The sequence below is a fragment of the Nyctereutes procyonoides genome, unplaced genomic scaffold (assembly GCF_905146905.1).
Source record: "Nyctereutes procyonoides isolate TBG_1078 unplaced genomic scaffold, NYPRO_anot_genome, whole genome shotgun sequence".
NCBI lineage: Eukaryota > Metazoa > Chordata > Mammalia > Carnivora > Canidae > Nyctereutes > Nyctereutes procyonoides.
The window spans coordinates 18,340,038-18,361,355 of record NW_026575126.1 but is presented as its reverse complement, the minus strand read 5'-3'; the positions used below and the strand labels follow the sequence as shown (position 1 = coordinate 18,361,355).

At 36.1% G+C, this 21,318-nt stretch overlaps 1 pseudogene; it reads left to right on the top strand.

Moving 5' to 3' along the window:
- Positions 1-8,122: 8,122 nt before the first annotated feature.
- On the top strand, positions 8,123-8,522 carry LOC129519781 (40S ribosomal protein S12-like; annotated as a pseudogene).
- The last annotated feature ends 12,796 nt before the right edge of the window (positions 8,523-21,318 follow it).

Here is a 21,318-nt window from a genome sequence, read left to right as displayed (position 1 = left end):
TATGAGGTTATTGTTGTTGTTGTTGTTTAAGATTTTATTCATTTATTTGAGAGAGGGAGAGAGAGAGGGAGAGCACAAGCACAGGGGTTTGGGCACAGGCAGAGGGAGAAGCAGACTCCCCACTGAGCAGGGAGCCTGATGCAGAGCTTGACCCCAGGACCCTGGGATCATGGCCTGAGCTGAAGGTAGATGGTTATCTGACTGAGCCACTCAGGTGCCCCATGAATTTCTTATATATTGGGATATTAACCTTTTACCAAATAGATGATTTACAAGTATTTTCTCAAATTCCATATATTGTCTTTCTATTTTGCTGATTGTTTTGCTCTGCAGAGGCTTTCTAGTTTGATGTAGTCTCACTTATTTTTACTTTTGTTTCTGGAGCTTTTGGTGTTATCTGACAAAATCTTTACCAAGACCATTGCCAAGGAGCTTTGGACCTATGGTTCCTTCTAGTAGTTTTATAGTTTTCAGTTTTGCATGTGATGATTCTCTAATCTATTTTGAGTGGGGTTTTGTGAGTGAAGTAGAGGTTCAATTTCATTCCTCTGCATGTGGTTATATCTTTTTCCAACACCATTTAGTGAGTTCACCATGCAATCCTTTTCCCCACTGAATCATCTTGGCTTCCATATCAAATATTAGTTGACTGTGCATGCATGGGTTTATGTCTGGGCTCTCAATTCCATTCCATTAGACTATATGTGTATTTTTATCCTAGTCTCACACTGTTTTGATTGCTATAGTTTGGTACTAAAGTTTGAAAACAGGAAATGTGATGCTGCTAGCTTTGTTTTGCTTTCTAGGATTGCTTTGGCCATTTGGGCTCTTCTGTGGTTCCATATAAATTTTAGGATTACGTTTTCTATTTCTGTCATTGGAATTTCTGTCATTTGGAAAAATGGCATTAGAATTTTGATAGGGATTGCATTGTTTACTAATAACTGATTTAGAATTTTTGCCTCCATATTTACAATTGACATAAACTTTTTTTATACAACTGTGGTCGTAGTTGGTATTAAGTATTTTCTCAAATAATGGATTGGGTAACATGCCTCATTTTTGATGCCCAACAAGAATTTATGTAAAGACTATTATTACATGTTTGTTTGTAGTAATCAGAGTTAAATTATCTAAGCCTAGAGGTTTTATTTTAAAATTTTTTTCACTGATTCAATTTATTTAATAGTTACTAGAAGTTTCCAGTTTCCAGGGACAGGAAGCATAAATTCCCTCAGGATATCATTGTGCATGATAGTGAGTCCACTCATTATTCTAGCTCTTGTTCCTAAAACTTATGTATTAATCTTTGGGGGACACAACACTATATAAAGTTTATAGATGTAAAGTGTATACTGACCAATGCACACTTAGAAATTCAGATATTGTTAGATCCTGCTTTCTTCTCTAGGGTAGCTTGTATGGATAATTAATGCACCCAGATATCGAAGTCTAACCTCTAATTGTGTGAACTTTTTGATGCCCCAAAATGACAAAAAAGGAAATATTAGGCCAGAGGAATAATGATTTCCCTTTATAATTGGACTTGAAGAGGCTTTGGATGTGTACTATTTAATAATGAGACCTCACATTTAAGTTACAAATTTAACAATTCCTCCACTTAAGATGGATCATTCCTGACACGTGTTGGAAATGTGTAAAAAGACTGCATTTGAGGTAGGGTGCACTTATATATGCCTTCAATACACCAAACCATAGGCTACAGAGAGGTCACACCGGCTGACTTGTTAAGATGTTCTCCAGATTGGGTTTCTGGAAGAAGGGTGAGGTGCTTTTCACATTAGTACATTAGTACATTTACTTTAACCTATTATAGGGGAATCAGAACAATCTGAATCTTTGAAGGGTCCTCCTGAAAAAAGAATCGGAAAGGCCTAGGACTCCACCTGTGGTCACTATCAGAAATGTGACACAAAGCTATCTTGCCCCATGTAACATATACTTATTTTTTTTTCTTTTAGAGAAGGAGTGTAGGGAGAGGAAGAATATTTTTTAAAAAAAAAAATTTATTCATGAGAGACACACAGAGAGAGAGGCAGAGACACAGGCAGAGGGAGAAGCAGGCTCCCTGCAAGGAGACTGATGTGGGACTCGATCCCAGATCCCGGGATCATGACCTGAGCCAAAAACAGATGCTCAATCACTGAGCTACCCAGGTTCCCCGAGAGGAAGAATTTTAAGCAGGCTCTATACCTAGTGTGGAGCATAACACAGGGAAGGCTCAATCTCACAACCCTGAGATCATGGCCTGAGCTGAAATCAAGAGTCAGACCCTTAACCAACTGAGCCACACAAATGCCCCTGTCTTACTGCATGTGAGGGTGGATGAAAGGAGAGAGGCACATGGCCTGAACCTCTTTGGAGAATGAGCACAAAGCTTCACTGAGAGAATAGCTTAAAAGACACTTTTGTCAACTCATAAATATCTTATACTGGCACTTTACTATCCAAGTCTTATTGGAGACTTTCCTAAATATCCATCCTGCAAATTAAAATACTCTGTAATTTCAGTTTTCTCTTTAAGACTTATGTTTTCAGGGATCCCTGGGTGGCGCAGAGGTTTGGCGCCTGCCTTTGGCCCAGGGCGCGATCCCGGAGACCCGGGATCGAGTCCCATATCGGGCTCCCTGCATGGAGCCTGCTTCTCCCTCTGCCTGTGTCTCTGCCTCTCTCTCTCTCTCTGTGACTATCATAAATAAATAAATTAAAAAAAAAAAAGACTTATGTTTTCAGAGCAATAAGATTGAATTTAAGGTATACTTTCTCTCTATTGATACAATTTTCAAACCAGCTTGCAGGCAAGGTACCATATTTATCACAGCCAAACCACTAAGCAAGTTCCATCATCTTTCATTTTATCTAGATCTGAATTTCTCTTCTCTTATTCTGTATTTTTCAAAGCCCAGCAAATGCAAGGTGATTTGGGTTTTGGATTGTTTTTACTCTTATGTCACAGTGGCTAAACTCTCCAGTTCTAGAATTCCCGAAACCTGTGAATTATGTCCCTACAAGGCTATTACTTTGCAAAACATGCAGTTTTTAACTGGACAGTTGCATTCACAATGTTTCTGAACTGAATTTGTTTTATGTTTGTGCTTTTCTGGAAGGGCTGATACATATGCTGTTTTGTGGTTTTTCACTAAACGTTGTACAGCAGGATGTTAAATGAGACTCTTCCTGACTGAGAATTTCCGCTGTGCTTTAAACATGAGTGCACTAGGTGCCAAAAACTACAATTTCTAAAACAACGTGCCACCCCCATTTTTGGAGTTAAATTAATAAAATATGAAAAAGTCATCTCTATTAGATTAAGACTCATTAGCTTAAGTTTGAGTTTTAGAAATTTTTTTTTGAGTTTTAGAAATTTAAACAAGTTTAAGAAACTATTTTAATAATTGTTCTTTTACTAGTAGTATACTCTTGTTATTTAGAGTTATAGAATATAAAAAGCTATTTTTCATTGCAGCATTTACAATAATGGAACCTGGAAGAAAGTCTCTAAATTTTGTTTTCATTGCTAAGTAATAAAAACATCTTGCTAGACATCCAAAATAATTAGCAAGCCTTAGACCTATCATCTCTAGATTTATATCTTTATAGCTTCATAAACAAAATTAAAAATAACAACAAAAATAAGAGAGAAAGGAAGATTCTTTGATCCAGTTGGTGATGAAGGACTTTTTTATGTGGGCTATAGTCATGTGTCCACCCTTCTCCTATAAACACAGTGTCTGTGTTTCAGAAAGTAGAGGGCCTCTATACTTAGCCCAGCTTGGGTTCAACCCTTAAAAGGACAGGTTTAATTTCAGGACTCATAAAAATATCTGTCTCAGAGGCACCTGGTTGGCTCAGTCAGTTGAATGTCTGACTCTTAATTTGAGCTCAGGTCATAGTCTCAGGGTTGTGAGATTGAGCCCCATGTAGGGCTCCATGCCCAGTGGGGAGTCTGCTTCTTTCCCTCTGTCCCTCCTTCCCACACACACTCTCTCTCTAAAATAAATAAACAAATCTTTAATAAAATATCTGTTTTGGATATTGTTGCATGTATTTTTACAGTAATAACAGCTCTACGAACTATAAGGTTCTATTATCAAAATGAGCTCATGACAGCCTTGCTAGACCTTAGATTTTTCTAGTTGCTCCTAGAGTTAGCAATGGTCATGTGATTTTGTTTGCATATGAGATACAAGCAGAAGTGCATGTATGTCACTTGAGAGTCTGGGCCTAAAATTTTGCTCATGTGCTCCACCAGTTCTTTTCCCTCCTATTAGATAAGATTAGGCAGCAGCTGAGCTTTGACCTTGCAGATAAATAAGCTTTCTTAGTGGGTCAGAACAGCAAGATGGAATGAACCTGAACCCCTGAACAACCCTGCAGAGCAATGCTTCTACATATCCCTGGAGTGGTAGAACAGTAATATGTCTTCTAAGCTGTGGGAGCAATCTCTGAAGTGATCTCTGTCTCCAGTGTCCTCACTTTACTCTTTCTCCTCATGCCATCAGCATGTGAAACTTAGTACTGTTATGAGCACAGCTAATAACCTTCAAAGCCTCTATATTCTATATGCCTTGGAAATAAATTCCATAACTCAGGTCCCAACTCATCTATCAGCCTCATCCTTAATGAACCTATGGCTTAGTGAACTCCAGCTAATTCCTAGCATTTGCTCAAATGTACCATTGTATATTTGTTCAGTCCCTTCCTTTGGTCTAGAATACATTTCCTCCAATTTCTCTTTGCTGCGATCTGAGCCCTCTTTCAAGATCTAGCAGTAATGGCACCTCCTCTGTGAAACCATCTAAAATCCATTTGGATTGTTGCTTTTACATCCAACTAAGCATTTTTTGAAGATTTTATTTATTTATTTATTTATTTATTTATTTATTTATTTATTTATTTATTTATTTATTAGAGAGGGAGAAAGAGAGCACAAGCAGGGGAAGGAGCAGAGGGAGAGGGAGAAGCAGACTCCCTGCTGAGCAGGGAGCCCAACACAGGGCTCTAACCCAGGACTCTGGGATCATGACCTGAGCTCAAGGCAGACACTTAACCAACTGAGACACCCAGGTGCCCCCTATGTACTTAATTTTTAACATTATTTTAGTAGTTATCACATCTTATTTAATAGTAAAATATTTGTCCTTTTCAAGATGCAGATTAGCCAAGAATGAGAGCTTTTCTCTGTTTTTAAATATATAGAAGCAATGGAAATGCTAGTTTTGAAGGACTGGACAGTATATAATAAAAACAAATGGGCAAAATGTAAAATAATAGCTTTTGTCTGCAGACTTTGGTTGGGCTAATGACAAAATCTCAAATTTGAAAATTCCTTAACTTTAAATGAAATATCCTCAAAAGGTTTGATGATATATATAAAATATACTTACAAAAGTGGAGATTGACAAAAATTTACTTGTTTAGATATTTGCTATCTTGAACCAGATATCATAGACAATGAAGGGAGACCAAATTAGCTAACTATTATTTTAATTTCACAGATTAGATCTTTGGGTCAAGGGCAAAGATGCTCTTTCTAGTTAGCCTCACTGCCAGCCATTGAATCTGTTCCTGGAATGATAGGGTCAGGACAGCGCACATGGGTCGCTCAGTGGTTGAATGTCTGCCTTTGGCTCAGGTTGGGATCCAGGGATCCTGGGATTGAGTCCTACACCAGGCTCACCACAGGGAGTCTGCTTCTCCCTCTGCGTGTGTCTCTACCTCTCTCTGTGTGTCTCTCATCAATCAATAAATAAAAACTTAAAAAAAAAAGGGGGGTGGGGGTTCAGGGCAAGCTGAGGAATGGCCAAAAACTAGGATGGTACATACTGGAAGTGGCTGTAATCACCATCAAAGATGTATCATGAGACAAACCATACTCAATTCAGGGTGGAATGGAGGAAAAGTCACAGTCAGCTGAACCTGTGCTAAGGGAAATTAACAGAGGGACATCAGGACCTCTTAAGAGAATGGCATTAGTAATCCTTTTGTCTTTTCCACATTCACAAATATTTAATGCTAGCATCCAGAACCCAGGTCATAGAGGAAAGCTTCTATCCTTTTGATATAAATCATACAAATATAAAAGTCTCCAAGATTTTAATTTCTGTCCTTCTCTCCAGGCTCAAAAATACTAACTGCTGAACAAAGGGCAACTATTCTTTCAACTGGCTCACCCTACTCTGATTATAGACAAGATGACATATTTATTACAGCTATCTCACCAAGCTGATTCATTGGCTCAAATTTGTACTGTAAAAGTTTTTTCTTTCTTCTTTTTTAAAATAAATTTTCCTAATCCAAACAATATCAGAGTATTTGTTTTGTTGTGTTTAGCTTTCACAGTAGCTAGTACCTCTTTCTTTTGTTCAAAAATATTGTAAGGCTATAAATCTTGACTCTAAAATTATTTATTCCTTTATCCCCAGATTTTTATCAGCTGAATAATTGCATTAAATAGATTGATGACCTGAAACTCTTTAAAGCCTGCATTTTCAGGAACCCCATGTAGATCAGGATATCATTGATTTGGAGCTCCTTCTTTGTATGTTTCAGGATGCTAAATGGGGATCTTCCTATGGGAGGTCCACTAAAAGTCCCATACTGAAAACACTAGGTACTAGATAACAATTCAAAAGCAAGGTGCCATACCAGCTTTCACAGAGTTAGGTTATACACAAGTCATTAAACTAAAGAGAAAATCATCAATTATATCAATTAATGAAAAAGAAAAGCATTTGACAAAATCCAACACTTACTCATGATGAAGCTTCTCACAAATGAGGAATAATGGGTACTGCCTCAACTTAAAGAATAGCTGCAAAAAACCTACAGCTAACATCATACTTAATGGTAAAAAACTAGATGCTTTCCCACTAAGATTAGGAATAAGGCAATGATGTCTGCTCTCACCACTTCTATAAAACATCATACTAGAAGTCCTAATGAAGTAAGACAATAAAAAGAAATTAAAGACATATAGATTGGGAAGGAAGAAATAAAATTATCTTTCCTTGCAGATAGCATGATTATCTACATAGAAAATCTCAAAGAATCAACAAAAACAAAACTCCTGGCACTCATAAGTGATTGTAGCAAGGTTGCAGGATACAAAGCTTACCAACAAAAATCAAGTTTTTGCTTATTATCAACAGTGAGCACTTGGAATTTAAAATTAATAACACAATACCATTTATATTAGCACCTCTGGAAATACTTAGGTTATAAATCTAAAAAAAAAGTACAAGATCTATATGAAGAAAATAACAACTCTGATGAAAGAAAGCAAAGAAAATCTAAATAAACAGGGAGATAGTCCATGTGATGAATGGGAGCACTCAATATTGTCAAGATGTCAGTTCTAGAGGTTAGTATAATCCCAGTAAAAATTCCAGCAAGTTATTTTGTGGATATTGAAAAATTGATTCTAAAGTTCATACAGAGAGGCAAAAGACCCAGAACAAACAACAAATACTGAGGGAGAAGAAAGTCAGAAACTAAAACTACCCAACTTTAAGACCTGCTATAAAGTTACAGTAATCTAGAATGGGGTGTTTTGACAAAGGAGCAAAAGCAGTTCAATGGGTAAAGAATAACCCTTGCAATAAATACTACTGGAACAACTGGACATCCATATACCAAAAAGAAAGAGAATCTAGACACATCTTATAATTTTCATGAAAAATGAACTCAAAATGGATCATAGATATGTTTACATAAATGTAAAACTATAAAATTCCTAAAAGATAACATAGAGGAAAACCTAGGTGAACCTTAGGTTTGGTGATGACTTTTTAGATAAACAACCACATATCACAAGCCATGATAAAAAAAAAAATTGATACTTTACAATTTAAAACTTCTGATCTTCAAAAGACACTATTCAGAGAATGAAATGACAAGCCACATTAGAAGAAAATATTTGCAGAATATATATCTCATAAAGAACTGGTAACCAAAATATACAAACAACTCTTAAAACTCAAGAATAAGAAAACAACCCAATTTGAAAATGGGCAAAAGCTCTTTCCCTGCGACCACCAAGTTGCGTGGAGGCAGAGACTCAGTTGCGGTCAAGATTTGGCTACACTCTTTATCAACCGCCATGGCCTAGGAAGGCATTGCTGCTGGGGTCTAATGGACATTAATACTGCTTTACAAGAGGTGCTGAAGACTGGCCTCATCCATGAAGGCCTAGCACATGGAATTCATGAAGCTGCCAAAGCCTTAGACAAGTGCCAAGCTCGTCTTTGTGTGCTTGCATCCAACTGTGATGAGCCTATGTATGTAAAGTTGGTGGAGGCCCTTTGTGCTGAACACCATATCAATCTAATCAAGATTGATGACAACACGAAACTAAGGGAATGGGTAGGCCTCTATAAAATTGACAGAGGGAAAAATCCCATAAAGTTGTTGGTTGCAGTCGTGTGGTGGTTAAGGACTATGGCTATGGCAGAGTCTCAGTGAAGAATGTTATTGAGGAATACTTCAAATGCAGGATATGAACAAATAAAAAACTTTGTTTTTGTTCCTCAAAAAATTAAAAAATAATAAAATAAATAGAAATGGGCAAAAGATCTGAGCAGACACCTCACCAAAGATTCACAGATGCCAAACAAGCATATGAGAAGATGCTCCTCATCATATGTCATTAGAGAACTGCACCTTAAAACTACAGTAAGATGCCACTAAATACCCACTAAAACAGCTAAAATCCAAATACTGTCAAAGATGTGAAGTGGTAATAACTTCCATTCATTGCCGTGAGAATGCAAAATGCCATTTTGGATGAAATTTTTGTAGTTTCTCTCCAAGCTTACCATTATTACCATCCAAACCAGGGAGCATGCTTATAGTTATTTACCAAAATGAGTTGAAAACTTAGATTTACACAAAAACCTACACAGATATTGAAAGTAGCTTCATGAATAATTACCAAAAGTTACAAGCAACCAACATATGCTTCAGCAGGTGAATAGATAAACAAATTGTGATATATCCAGTCGATGGAATGATATTCAGTGCTAAAAAGAGGTGAGCTACCAGGACACGAAAACACATGAATGGGGCTGAGTACATACTGCTAAATGAAAAGAAGCCCGTTTGAAAGACTTTTTTTTTTTTTAAGAATAAAATTTATTGTCTTCTCGTGCAGTAAGAGGCCCTGCTGGGCCCTCGAATGCCTCCTTCCACCCTGTGACTACTTGTACGCGTTGGCCTGTGCTTTGGCAGAAAGACGAAGTTGGGCGGCACAGATCCCAGAAGCATCTCACTGATCCGGATCCAGTCGGCTGCCTTCTGGCTGGCCATGAAAGTCTCCAGGTAGTCCCGGCCCAGGTAGTAGGGCGGCCGCTTGTTGATCCTCTGCGGGAGCCTCTCCAGGAGGCCCACTGTCATCTATCTATAAGATATTCTGAAAAGGCAAAACAATGAAAATACCAGTGGTTCTTAGGGGCTCAGAGAGAGAGAGAGAAAGAGAGAGAGAGATGAATAGGTGGAGTACAGAGAGATGAATCTATTCTGTATGATACTATAATGGTCATTATATATTGGTCAAAACCTATAGAATGTACAATGCAAAGAGTGAACTCTAATATGGAATTTATCTAATCTATAAACCACTGATTCATGATTTATAACAAATGTACATGCCAATGTAAGATGTAAATAATTGGGGAAATTTGGGAGGTGAAGAGGGTTTAAGAGATATATGGAAACTTTACTTTCTGCCTTTTTTCTGTAAACCTAAAACTTAAAAAAAAAAAAGGTAGACTTTACTATTAATTTAAAAAATGTGTAGGGCATCAAATAATGTAATTTCAGTTCCATCAAACTGACATTTATTACATTCTGTTACTTTAGGAAGGCATTTTTAAAGTTTTATTTTAATTCCAGTTAGTTAACAGATGGTGTTATATTAGTTTCAGGTATACAATAGAGTGGTCACTTCCATACTTCACCCAGTGCTCATCACAACAAGTGCACTCCTCAATCCCCATAACCTATTTAACCCATCCCAATAAGTCTTATTACAGAAGAGTATGGTGGTAAGAGAAGAAAAACCCTAAAGACCACAAAAACACGGCTAAAATTGACACATGAATTCAATAAGTCACAGGACATAAAATCAGCATACAGAAATATCTTGCATTTCTGTACACCAATAATGAAGCAGCAGAAAGAGAAATTAAGAAATTGATCCCATTTACAATTGCACCAAAACAGTAAGATATCTAGGAATAAACCTAATCAAGGAGTTGATAGATCTGTACTCTGAAAACTATAAACATTGATGAAAGAAATTAAAGATAACACAATGAAATGGAAAGACATTCCATGTTTATAGATTAGAAGAAAAGATACTGTTAAAATGTCCATACTACCCAAAGCAATCTACACATTTAATGCAATCTCCATCAAAATAACAACAGCAGGGATCCCTGGGTGACGCAGCAGTTTAGTGCCTGCCTTTGGCCCAGGGCGCGATCCTGGAGACCCGGGATTGAGTCCCACATCGGGCTCCCGGTGCATGGAGCCTGCTTCTCCCTCTGCCTATGTCTCTGCCTCTCTCTCTCTCTCTCTCTCTCTCTCTCTCTCTCTCTCTCTCTGACTATCATAAATAAAAATAATTTTTTAAAAAAGCATTTCTCACAGAACTAAAACAAACAATCCTAATTTGTATGAGACCACAAAAGACCCCAAATAGCCAAAACAATCTTGAAAGAAAAAAAGAAAAAGCTGGAAACCTCATAACTCCAGATTTCAGGTTATTTTACAAAGCTATAGTAATCAAAACAATATGGTACTGGCACCAAAATAGACGCACAGATCAGTGGGACAGAGTAGAGTCCAGAAATAAACCCACTACTATATGGTCAATTAATCTTTGACAAAGGAGGCAAGAATATGTAATGGGAAAAAGATAGTCTTTTTCAACAAATGGTGTTGGAAAATTGGACAACTACATGCAAAAGAATGAAACTGTATTGCTTTCTTATGCCATACACAAAAATAAACTCAAAATGTGTTAAAGGCCTAAATGTGAGACGCAAAACCATAAAAATCCTAGAAGAGAGCACAGGCAGTAATTTCTCAGACATTGACTATAACAACATTTTTTTAGATATGTCTCTTGAGGCAAGGGAAACAAGCACAAAAATAAACTATTGGGACTTATCAAAATAAGAAGCCTCTGCACCGCAAAGGAAACAACCAAAAAAAGAGACAACCTATCGAATGCGAGAAGATATTTGCAAATGACATATCTGATAAAGGGTTAGTATCCAAAATACATAAAGAACTGATATAACTCAACACAGCCAAAGAACAAATAATCCAATTTAAAAATGGGCAGAAGCCATGAACAGATATTTCTCCAAAAAAAAAAAAAACAACCATACAGATGACCAACAGACAATGAAAAGATGCTCAACATCATTTATCATCAGAAAAATGCAAACCTAAACCACAAAGAAATATTACTTCACGGCTTTAAAAATGGCTAAAATAAAAAAACTCAAGAAACAAGTGTTTGTAAGGAGGTGGGGAAAGAGGAACCCTCTTTCACTGTTGGTGAAAACACAAACTGGTGCAGCCGCTGTGGAAGGTAGTATAGGTTCCTTAAAAAATTAAAAATAGAACTGTTCTAAGATCCAGTAATTTTACTGCAGGTCATTTGTCCAAAGAATACGAAAACACTAACTCAAAAGGACATATGCACCCCTATGTTTGCTGCAGCATTATTTGCAATAGCCAAACTATGTAAGTATCCACCAATAGATGAATGGATAAAGAAGTGGTATATATGTAGAATGGAATATTATTCAGCCATAAAAAGAATGAAATCCTGCCATTTGCGACAATGTGGATGGAGCTAGAGAGTATAATGCTAAGGAAAATAGCCAGTCAAAGAAAGACAAATACCATATAAATTGGAGAACTGAATTCCTCATTTAAAAGATTATTCAACTCATGATTGGAAAATGTTTGCAGAGACTAGCTTTGGTGCTTTGCACTACAAACTGTGTTTTATATCCACTATACACATATACTGGTGCTGAAGACCTTAAGATGTGATCCCATATGTGGCCTCTATCCCTACACCATTACATCATGATGCATGATCAGCAGTAGGAAAACTCCAACAAGCCATTATTACTGCACCATGACAGGTAGCTATTTATGAAAGTAATTGCAAGCCAAAATACATACATATCCCGCTAGACCCAAATTAAATGTATCTTAACCTCAGCCGTTCTTAGCAAATACCCAAAAATTCCATAGCAAATTTCACATCACGTGACACAAGGAAAAATGGAACTAAGAGGAGCTGACGTGGAAAGAGGTGGCACTATACATGATTTCAGGTCACATAACATTTTTAAACAGATAATTAAGAGCTTTATTGGAATATAAATCACATACATAAAATTCACAAATTCAAAAGGTACAACCCAATGGTTTTTAGTATATGCACAGAGTTGTTGCAACCATCACTACAATCAATTATGGAAATTTCCATCACTCCTAAAAGATACCCAGTATCCATTAACAGTATTTCTGCTCAATAACCTAAGTAACCAACTAACTTTTTAGTCTCTATGGATTTGCCTGCTGAGGATATTTCATATTAATAGAATTTAATGGGTCTTTTGTGACTGGCTTCATTTTGTCTACTTAGAAGCAGAATTGAGAAACTGTGAAACTGTTTTCCAAATTGGCTGTACCATTTTACATCTCGACCAGCAGTGTAGGAGGGTTCTGATTTCTCCATAGGCTTGCCAACACTTTTTGATACCTGTCATCTTGTTTATACCCACCTTTGTAGGTATGAAATGGTACCCTATTGTGATTTTGATTTACATTTCCCTCTTAAGTAATGATTTTGAGCATATTTTCATGTGTACTAGCATTTATATATCTTCTTTAGAAAAATGTCTATTCTTTATATATTCTAGATGAAAGTATTGAAGGAGATTTGGAAGATACAAGTAAAGACAATGCAGTTATTCTCGGGCAGTTGTGGCTTCATACACAGTGGTAGTCAGATGTGATGTTTCAGCAGACTTGTCCAGGATCACTTTGAACAAATGGCACAGGAACTCAGACTTCCCCACAACAACAGCTTTTCTACCCTCACCAATGCTTTAGGTTATAGTGGTTAGTATTTATATCTCCATTCTCTCCTGGCTCTCCTCTTTCCCGACTTTCATACCCCTACACCCTTTTGTCATTAAGTTGTCATTATGTGTCCTGAGTAGTCACATACTTCCTGCATAAAACAGATTCTCTCTATAATGCTTGGTGGTGGCTCTGTTTTCCTGGCTGAATCCAGACTGATCACCCAACATCGTATAAGGATAAAATTCCAATAGCAGATAATTTAAACATGTAAAGTGCTCACTTCCCTGTGCCTCTGCACTGTTCACACTGTATGAACATTGGACAAAAATGGGTAAGTCATTTGATTAGGATATAATATCTATTAAAGCCATGGGTCGGGATCCCTGGGTGGCGCAGCGGGGGATCCCTGGGTGGCGCAGCGGTTTGGCGCCTGCCTTTGGCCCAGGGCACGATCCTGGAGACCCGGGATCGAATCCCACATCGGGCTCCCGGTGCATGGAGCCTGCTTCTCCCTCTGCCTGTGTCTCTGCCTCTCTCTCTCTCTCTCTGTGACTATCATAAATAAATAAAAATTAAAAAAAAATTAAAAAAAAAAGCCATGGGTCTAACAATATTTAAGGCATTTTTATTAACATTGAAATAATGCTCCACAGTAAGATCATTGTATATATTCTAATCCTAATTCGATATTTTACAAGAGGGTATGAAAATGAAGAGAGAAATTAAGTAAAGAACTAATAATAACATAAAGGATTAAGCATTATTATAAATTTTGTATCCTGAAAACTTAACCAGAAGGGTCATATATCTATCAAGTTGAGAAAAATGTCTTTGTTATTTAATTGTTAAATAAAAGAGGTACTAATTTTTAAATGTTAATATTGACCATAATGACATTATATGACTTTTATATACATCATCTCAATTAATTCTCAGTTGTAAAACTAATGAGTAGCTGAATAGGCTTATCTACTTGGTAAGTTGGCACCTTCCTCAAGTTTTTCTTTCTCCACATTTCCTAATTTGACAGAGCTGGAAATGAACTACATTAGATGACCTTATTACTCCTCATTTTGGCTTCCAGATCATTCCTCCTCTTTCAAACCCTTCATTCCCTCCCCACCACCAAAAGAACACAAACAACAAATAAGAAAAACAAAACATATTTAGTGTCATTGGACTATACTAATTACTCCTTATTCCAGGCATCCTGATCTCCCAATCCTTTCCTTCACTGAGAATGTTAACACCAGCTGTTCTCTTTCCACTAATTTGCAAGTTTTGGGGCCTTGAAGATCCATTACACAAGCATCTAATGCCCTGATCTTTCAGTTCCTGCACCTCCTCATATTTGAATCTTTTCTGCCATTTTATCTTATCCACATTTTCTTACCAACAATTATTACTTCTCCATTATCTCAGTTTTGAGTATCCCATGCAATCAGCTCCTCTCAAGACCTTCTCTATGTTGCTTCATCAAACAATCAATTTTCTGGCTTCTTTTCTATTATATACTATATTTTGCTTTATTTCACAGTCTTATTCAGTTTTCTTTCTAGACTCACTCTACTTTTTTTAAAAGTAGGCTTCACACCCACGGGGAGCCAAATGTGGGGCTTGAACTCACAACCCTGAGATCAAAACCTGAGCTGACATAAAAAAAATCAATAGCTTAACTGACTGAGCCACTCATGTGCCCCTAGAATTTGCTCTGCTGTCTTAATCTCCAAATATTGTGGCTCTTCTGTTTGAAATCTTTCTTTTCTTGTGCTCCATTGCCATGGCTGAGGTAAATATATAAAAATGATCCCCAAGGGGAGCCTGGTTGGCTCAGCCAGTTAAGACTCCAACTTTTTTTTTAAGATTCTATTTATTTATTTATGAGAGAGAGCCAGAGACACAGGCAGAGGGAGAAGCAGGCTCCATGCAAGGAGCCTGATGTGGGACTTGATCCTGGGTCTCCAAGATCACAGCGGGGGCTGAAGATGGCACTAAACCACTGAGCCACCAAGGCTGCCCAAGACTCCAACTGTTGATGGAGTTGATGTCAGCTCAGGTCTTGATCTCAGGGTTGTGAGTTCATGCCCCACATTGGGCTCCACACTGGGTGTGGAGCCTGCTTTAAAAAAAAATAATAAAATCCCTGAATTTGTATTTCCAGCTCTAACTTTACTTATGTGTTTCAAACTTATAAATTCAGTTCATTGTCTGACATCCCCATATCTCATCCTGTAATTATTAAAAGCTTAACATATCCAAACTAAAACTTCTGATTGTCTCCTGTGATCCTAAATGTAATCCTTCCACAATCTTCTCGATCTTGGTGAATAATGACCACTTTAATCTATCTTTGATTCCTATTTTTTTGTTTTTTTTTAAATATTTTATTTATCCATTCATGAGAGACACACACAGAGAGAGAGGCACAGAGACACAGGCAGAGAGAGAAGCAGGCTTCACGCAGGGAGCTCGATGTGGGACTCGATCCCCAGTCTCTAGGATCACACACTGGGCTGAAGGCGGCGCTAAACTGTTGATTCCTATTTTTTTCTCAGGCCTCAAATTTAGTCCAACAGCAAAACCTGTGAACTCTAAATTTGACAAACGTCTAGAGTCAGACAAAATCACTCTTTCTAATCCATGTCCATATCATCATTCACATAGAATTCTATACTAAGTTCTTAACTTGCCAACTATGTTCAGTCTTACCTTTCTAGACCTAATTTAGTCCTAGGGTTTTTTGTCTTTTAAAAATTAATCAAAATTTCATATACATAAAGAATAATAACCAGATTATAATATTACGGAGATTTTAAAAAAGTAGCATGTCTTTGTTCTATTATGTAAGTCAAGGAATAGGATTTTACAAATATGCCCAGAAGTTTAGTCATAGCACCCTCTAGATTTCCACTCCATCCCTTTTCCACAAAGAAACTGTGGAAAGCAATTTCTGATACTGGCTTTCAACGATCCCTGCCTCTATTATTCACACTCTTGTCAATTGCCTCTGCCTTGAGTGTGAGCTGAGCCTAGTGAATTGCTTCTAGTGAATAGAATATCGTAAACATGAGATGTAATTTCTATGATTAAGTAACAAAAGATTGCTTTCCACCTTGATAACTACTTTCTCTCTCTTATTGCCTCTCTCTCTCTCTTCCATTCTCTTTTCTCTCTCTCTTTCCTCCCATCCTTCTCATTCCCTTTCTTGGCTTGCTCACATGGATGAAGCTAGTTACCATGATAGAGAAACCCACATGATAATGAATTAAGGATGGCCTTCAGACAACAACCTTTAAGGAATTGAGATCTTCAGTTTAACAAACCATAATGAAACAAACCTTGACAACAACCACATCAGTGATTTTGGGAAGTAATTTGAGGAAGTGATTCTTTCCCAATTGTGCCTTGAGTTGACTACTATCCCCAGTTAGCACTGTGAATACAGCCTATAGGAGACATGAAGCAGAGGACCCACCTAAATCATAGCCAGATTATTGTGACCTACAGAAGCTTTGAGATTATAAATATTGTTATTGTAAGCTGCTAAATTTGGGGAAAATTTGTTATGCAGTAACAGATAACTAACACAGAAACTTTTATACAACTTCTAACACCATAGATTGCTGTTGTCTGGTTTTTGTCTTTACATAAATTGAATTATGTAAATGATTCATCACATGTTGGCTTCTTTTGTTCAACATTATATTTTTAAAAATCATCCAAATTATTGGATTCAGTAATAATATTTCTGCATATAACAAGGTGAAATTATTTGCTCATAGGGTATCTGTTTGCTTATTTTATGATAGGTAATATCAGTTTTTCAATGTGATTGTCCAAATTTATATAGTCATAAATGATGTGTAAAATTCCCAGTTCTCTACATTCTTATCATCAGTTAGTAATGCTAGACTTGTAAATTTTAGTCATTACAGTAATTGTATGGTTTTAATCGTGGGTTTAATTTTTATTAATTAGTGATAATTAGGAAGTTTGAGTGCATTTTCATGTTTGTTAGTTTTTGCATACCTTCCTGTTCAGTGTTCTTGCATATGTGCCTAATGGGTTGTCTGTCCCTTTTTTTTTCTTCTTGATTTATTCCATATTTTTTTCTGTTAGTATTAATTTGCTTTTTAATTCTCTTAGTGATGTCTGAATGAACATGAGTTTTTAATAGTAACATAGTTACATTTATCAATTATTTGTTTACAAGTTATTGATTTATTTTTCCTATTGCCTGACCTGGAGGACATGAAAATAATCTCTTTGATTTTCTTATAAACATTTTATCATTTTGTCTTCCACAATGGGATTTATAATCCACCTAGAATCAATTTTGTAATATCAGAGGGTAAGAATCAAGTTTTTTTCCCCATGAGTATGTAATATTGACCTAGCAACATTTTTTGAGAAGACTTTTTGCTATAGTTGTCATGAATCAGTTTTCCTTACATATGTGAACTAGGAATTGTATGAAATATATAAATATACAGAGAAATGACACTCAAAAAATAGTTCTTCCAATTCATCAGCATATGTCCCACAGTGTGTTAGCCCTTTTAAGTCTTTCAGTAATATTTTATATATTGCAGCATATTCTTTGTACATTTTGTTAAATTTATTCCAAACTTTAAAATAATTTTTGCAATATAAACATATATATTAAAATGTATATAATATAAATTATATATAAAGATAAATTATTAAAGTAATAAAATTAAAAGAAGACAACATTGTACAATGAAAGCTATAAAACTGAGCTGAAAAAATTAAAGACACAAATAAATGAAAAGACATCCCATGTTCATGAATTACAAGACTTAATATTGTTAAAATGTCTGTTCTATGCTACATGACCTACAGATTCAGTGCAATTCCTATCAAAATCCCAACGACATTTTTTTGCAGAAACATAAGAAGCATCCTAAAATTAATATGGACTTTCAAGGAACTTGAATAGCCCCAACAGTCTTGAAATAAAGAAAAAGAATAAAGTTGGAGGCCACACATTTCCTTATTTCAAAATGTATTATAAAGCTACAGTAATTAAAACAGTCAGGTACTGGCATAAAGATAGACATAAAGACAGCTCAGAAATAAACCCTCACATATGTGGTCAAATGACCTTTATTTATTTTTTTTCAAATGACCTTTAAACAAGCTTATCAAGACCACCCAATGGGGAAAGGACAGTCTCTTCAGTTGGAAAAACTGAACATCCATATCCAAAAGAATAAATTTGGATCCTTAAAACAGGTATAAAAATTAACTCAAAATGCATTAAAGAACTAAATATAAAATATAAAACTTTTTAATTTTTTTATGTTGTTTATTTATTTGAGAGAAGGAGAAAAAGGAGGAGCAGAAGGAAAGGGAAAAGCAAACTCCCTGCTGAGCAGGCAGCCAGACATGGAGGTAGATCCCAGAACCCTGAGATCAAGACCTGAGCTGAAGGCACCTCTATAAAACTTTTAGAAGAGAGCATAGAGGAAAACTTAATGACATTGGATTTGGCAATGATTTCTTGGATATGATACTAAATCACAGGAACAAAAGCAAAAGCAGAAAAAACAGGACTACATCAAACTTTAAAACTTCTGTGCATTAAAAGAAACAACCAATAGAGTGAAAAAGCAATGCAAAAGAATAAGAGAAAATATTTGAAAATCATATATCTGATAGGGGACAAATGTCTAGAATATACAGGGAGCTTCTACAACTCACAAACACAAGGAAGAAACTCAGTTTAAAAAATGTTCAAAAAAGTTGAACAGACATTTCATTAAAGAAGATGCAAATAGTCAACTAGCATATGATAAAATGCTTAATACTACTAATCGCTAGAGAAATGCAATAAAAAATATAATGAGAGATTATCTCATGCATATTGGAATTCCTACTATCAAAAAAATAGAAAAGAACAAATATTTATGAAAATATGGAGAAATTGGAACTCTTGTATAATGTGGATAGAAATAGAAAATGAGGGCACCCAGGTGGTTCAGTTGGTTAAGCATCCAACTCTTGATGTTGGCTTATGTTGTGATCTCAAGGTTGTCAGATTGAGCACCAAATCAGGCTCCATGCTGAGCATGGGGTCTGCTTAAGATTCTCTCTCTTTCTCCCCCTCTCTCTGCCCCTCCCCCTGCTATGTGCGCTCTCTCTCTCTCTCTCTCTCTCTCTCTCTTATTCTCTAAAAAAGAAAAGAAAGAAAGAAAAACAGTGCACTGCTACGGAAAACTTTAAGATGGATCCTCAAAAAATTAAAAATAGAATTAACCATATGGTTCAGAAATTTTACTAATGAGTATGCATCTAAAAGAACTAAAAGCAAGATCTTGAAGAGATATTTGCATACCCACATTTATTGCAACACTATTCACAATAGTCAAGAGGTAGAAGCAACCCATATGTCCATATGGACAGATGAATGGACAAAGAAAATGTTGTCTATCTATACAATGGAATATTATTCAGTCTTAAAATGGAAATCTGTCACATGCTACAACAAGGACTAACCAGGAAAGCATTAAATGAAATAATCAATTACAAAAGACAAATACTTTATAATTTCACTTATATGAGATATCTATGGTAGTCAAACTCATAGACACAAAGTAGAAATGGTGGTTGCCAAGGGCTGGAGTGAGAGTAGAATGGAATTTACATATACTCTCTCTATGTCTACACACACACACACACACACACACACACACACACTGAAAGTTGTTTTTCTAACCTGCTGGTCTTGTCTCCTGTTATATATGAGACTCAGTGACCCCAACTAAATAAATGAACTCCTGTTATTGAGTACTCTAAAATGTTCTGTGTGGGGCTCTCCATGTGAAAAGAGCTTAATGTAAAAACATTCTAAACCTATAATTCTGGATAACATTTGAAACCATTAAATGAACATATATATTATATATATATCTACATATATATTTTAATGTAATAATACTAACATACAAATTAATTTGATCTGTGTCTGTCTTTTATTTTGAAATTTTTATTTTATTTTTTTGATATTTTTTTATTGGAGTTCGATTTGCCAACATATAGTATAACACCCAGTGCTCATCCCATCAAGTACCCCCCTCAGTGCCCATCACCCAGTCACCCCATACCCCCACCCACTACCCCTTGTTCATTTCCCAGAGTTAGGAGTCTCTCATGTTCCATCACCCTCTCTGATATTCACCATTTGCTTCAATGTGGATAGAACTGGAGTATAGTATGCTGAGTGAAGTAAGTCAATTGGAGAAGGACAAACATTATATGGTCTCATTCATACGGGGAATATAAAAAAGGGTGAAAGGGATTACCAGGGAAAGGAGAGAAAATGAGTCGGAAATATGAGTGTGTCTGTCCTTTAGAATACGTAGAGGCTGCAGCTCCAAGTACACTGGAAAATGAGGAAATAAAGCTTCTTCACACTCAATGTTTAAAAGAAAAAATCCCTAGAAAAATTTTCAAGACTGGCATATAAACGACATGCACAAAAACTGCACACAACTACACAGGAAGGAGCTTTTTCTTAACATCTAGCCTATTTCTGAGAAACTAAGAGCTTGTTTCTGCTTTCAATTTCACCTGAACCTGTGTTCAGTAAAAATAGCTTCAATTGTCCTTAACTGAGACAAGAAATCCCTTATTTGAAAGCCAGGGACTTTATTTGATTAAAGGAATACTCAGACTATCATAGAGGGTGAGGATAAAGGGAGAGATATACAGCCCTAGAGTGTTCCAGGCCACTTTTGCAAATGCAGGGCCATGGATGAACTTAATTTTACCTTCCTCTTTTAATATGCTGACTCATCACTTGAGGAAATCTCGATTGTCAGGATCTTGCGGCCTGGTGAACTGCTTTTTAAAAAACATCTTTAAAGGTCAGTTAGTTAACATACGGTGTTTCAGGTGTACAAATAAAAACTTTTTTTAAAAATTCCAGACAAATAAAAACAGAGTTTTTTGCTAGCAGACCCATCTCACAGGAAATAGTAAAAGAAATTCTTCGGACTGAAAGTGAGACCAGATAATAATATGAATGCACCTGAAAAGAGAACACTAGTAAATTATGTAATTATAAGACAGTATAAATAAATATTTTTCTTAACTGATTTTTATAAATAAATAAACTTTAAGCTGTATTTACTGGTCTGTAAAATGCAAATAACA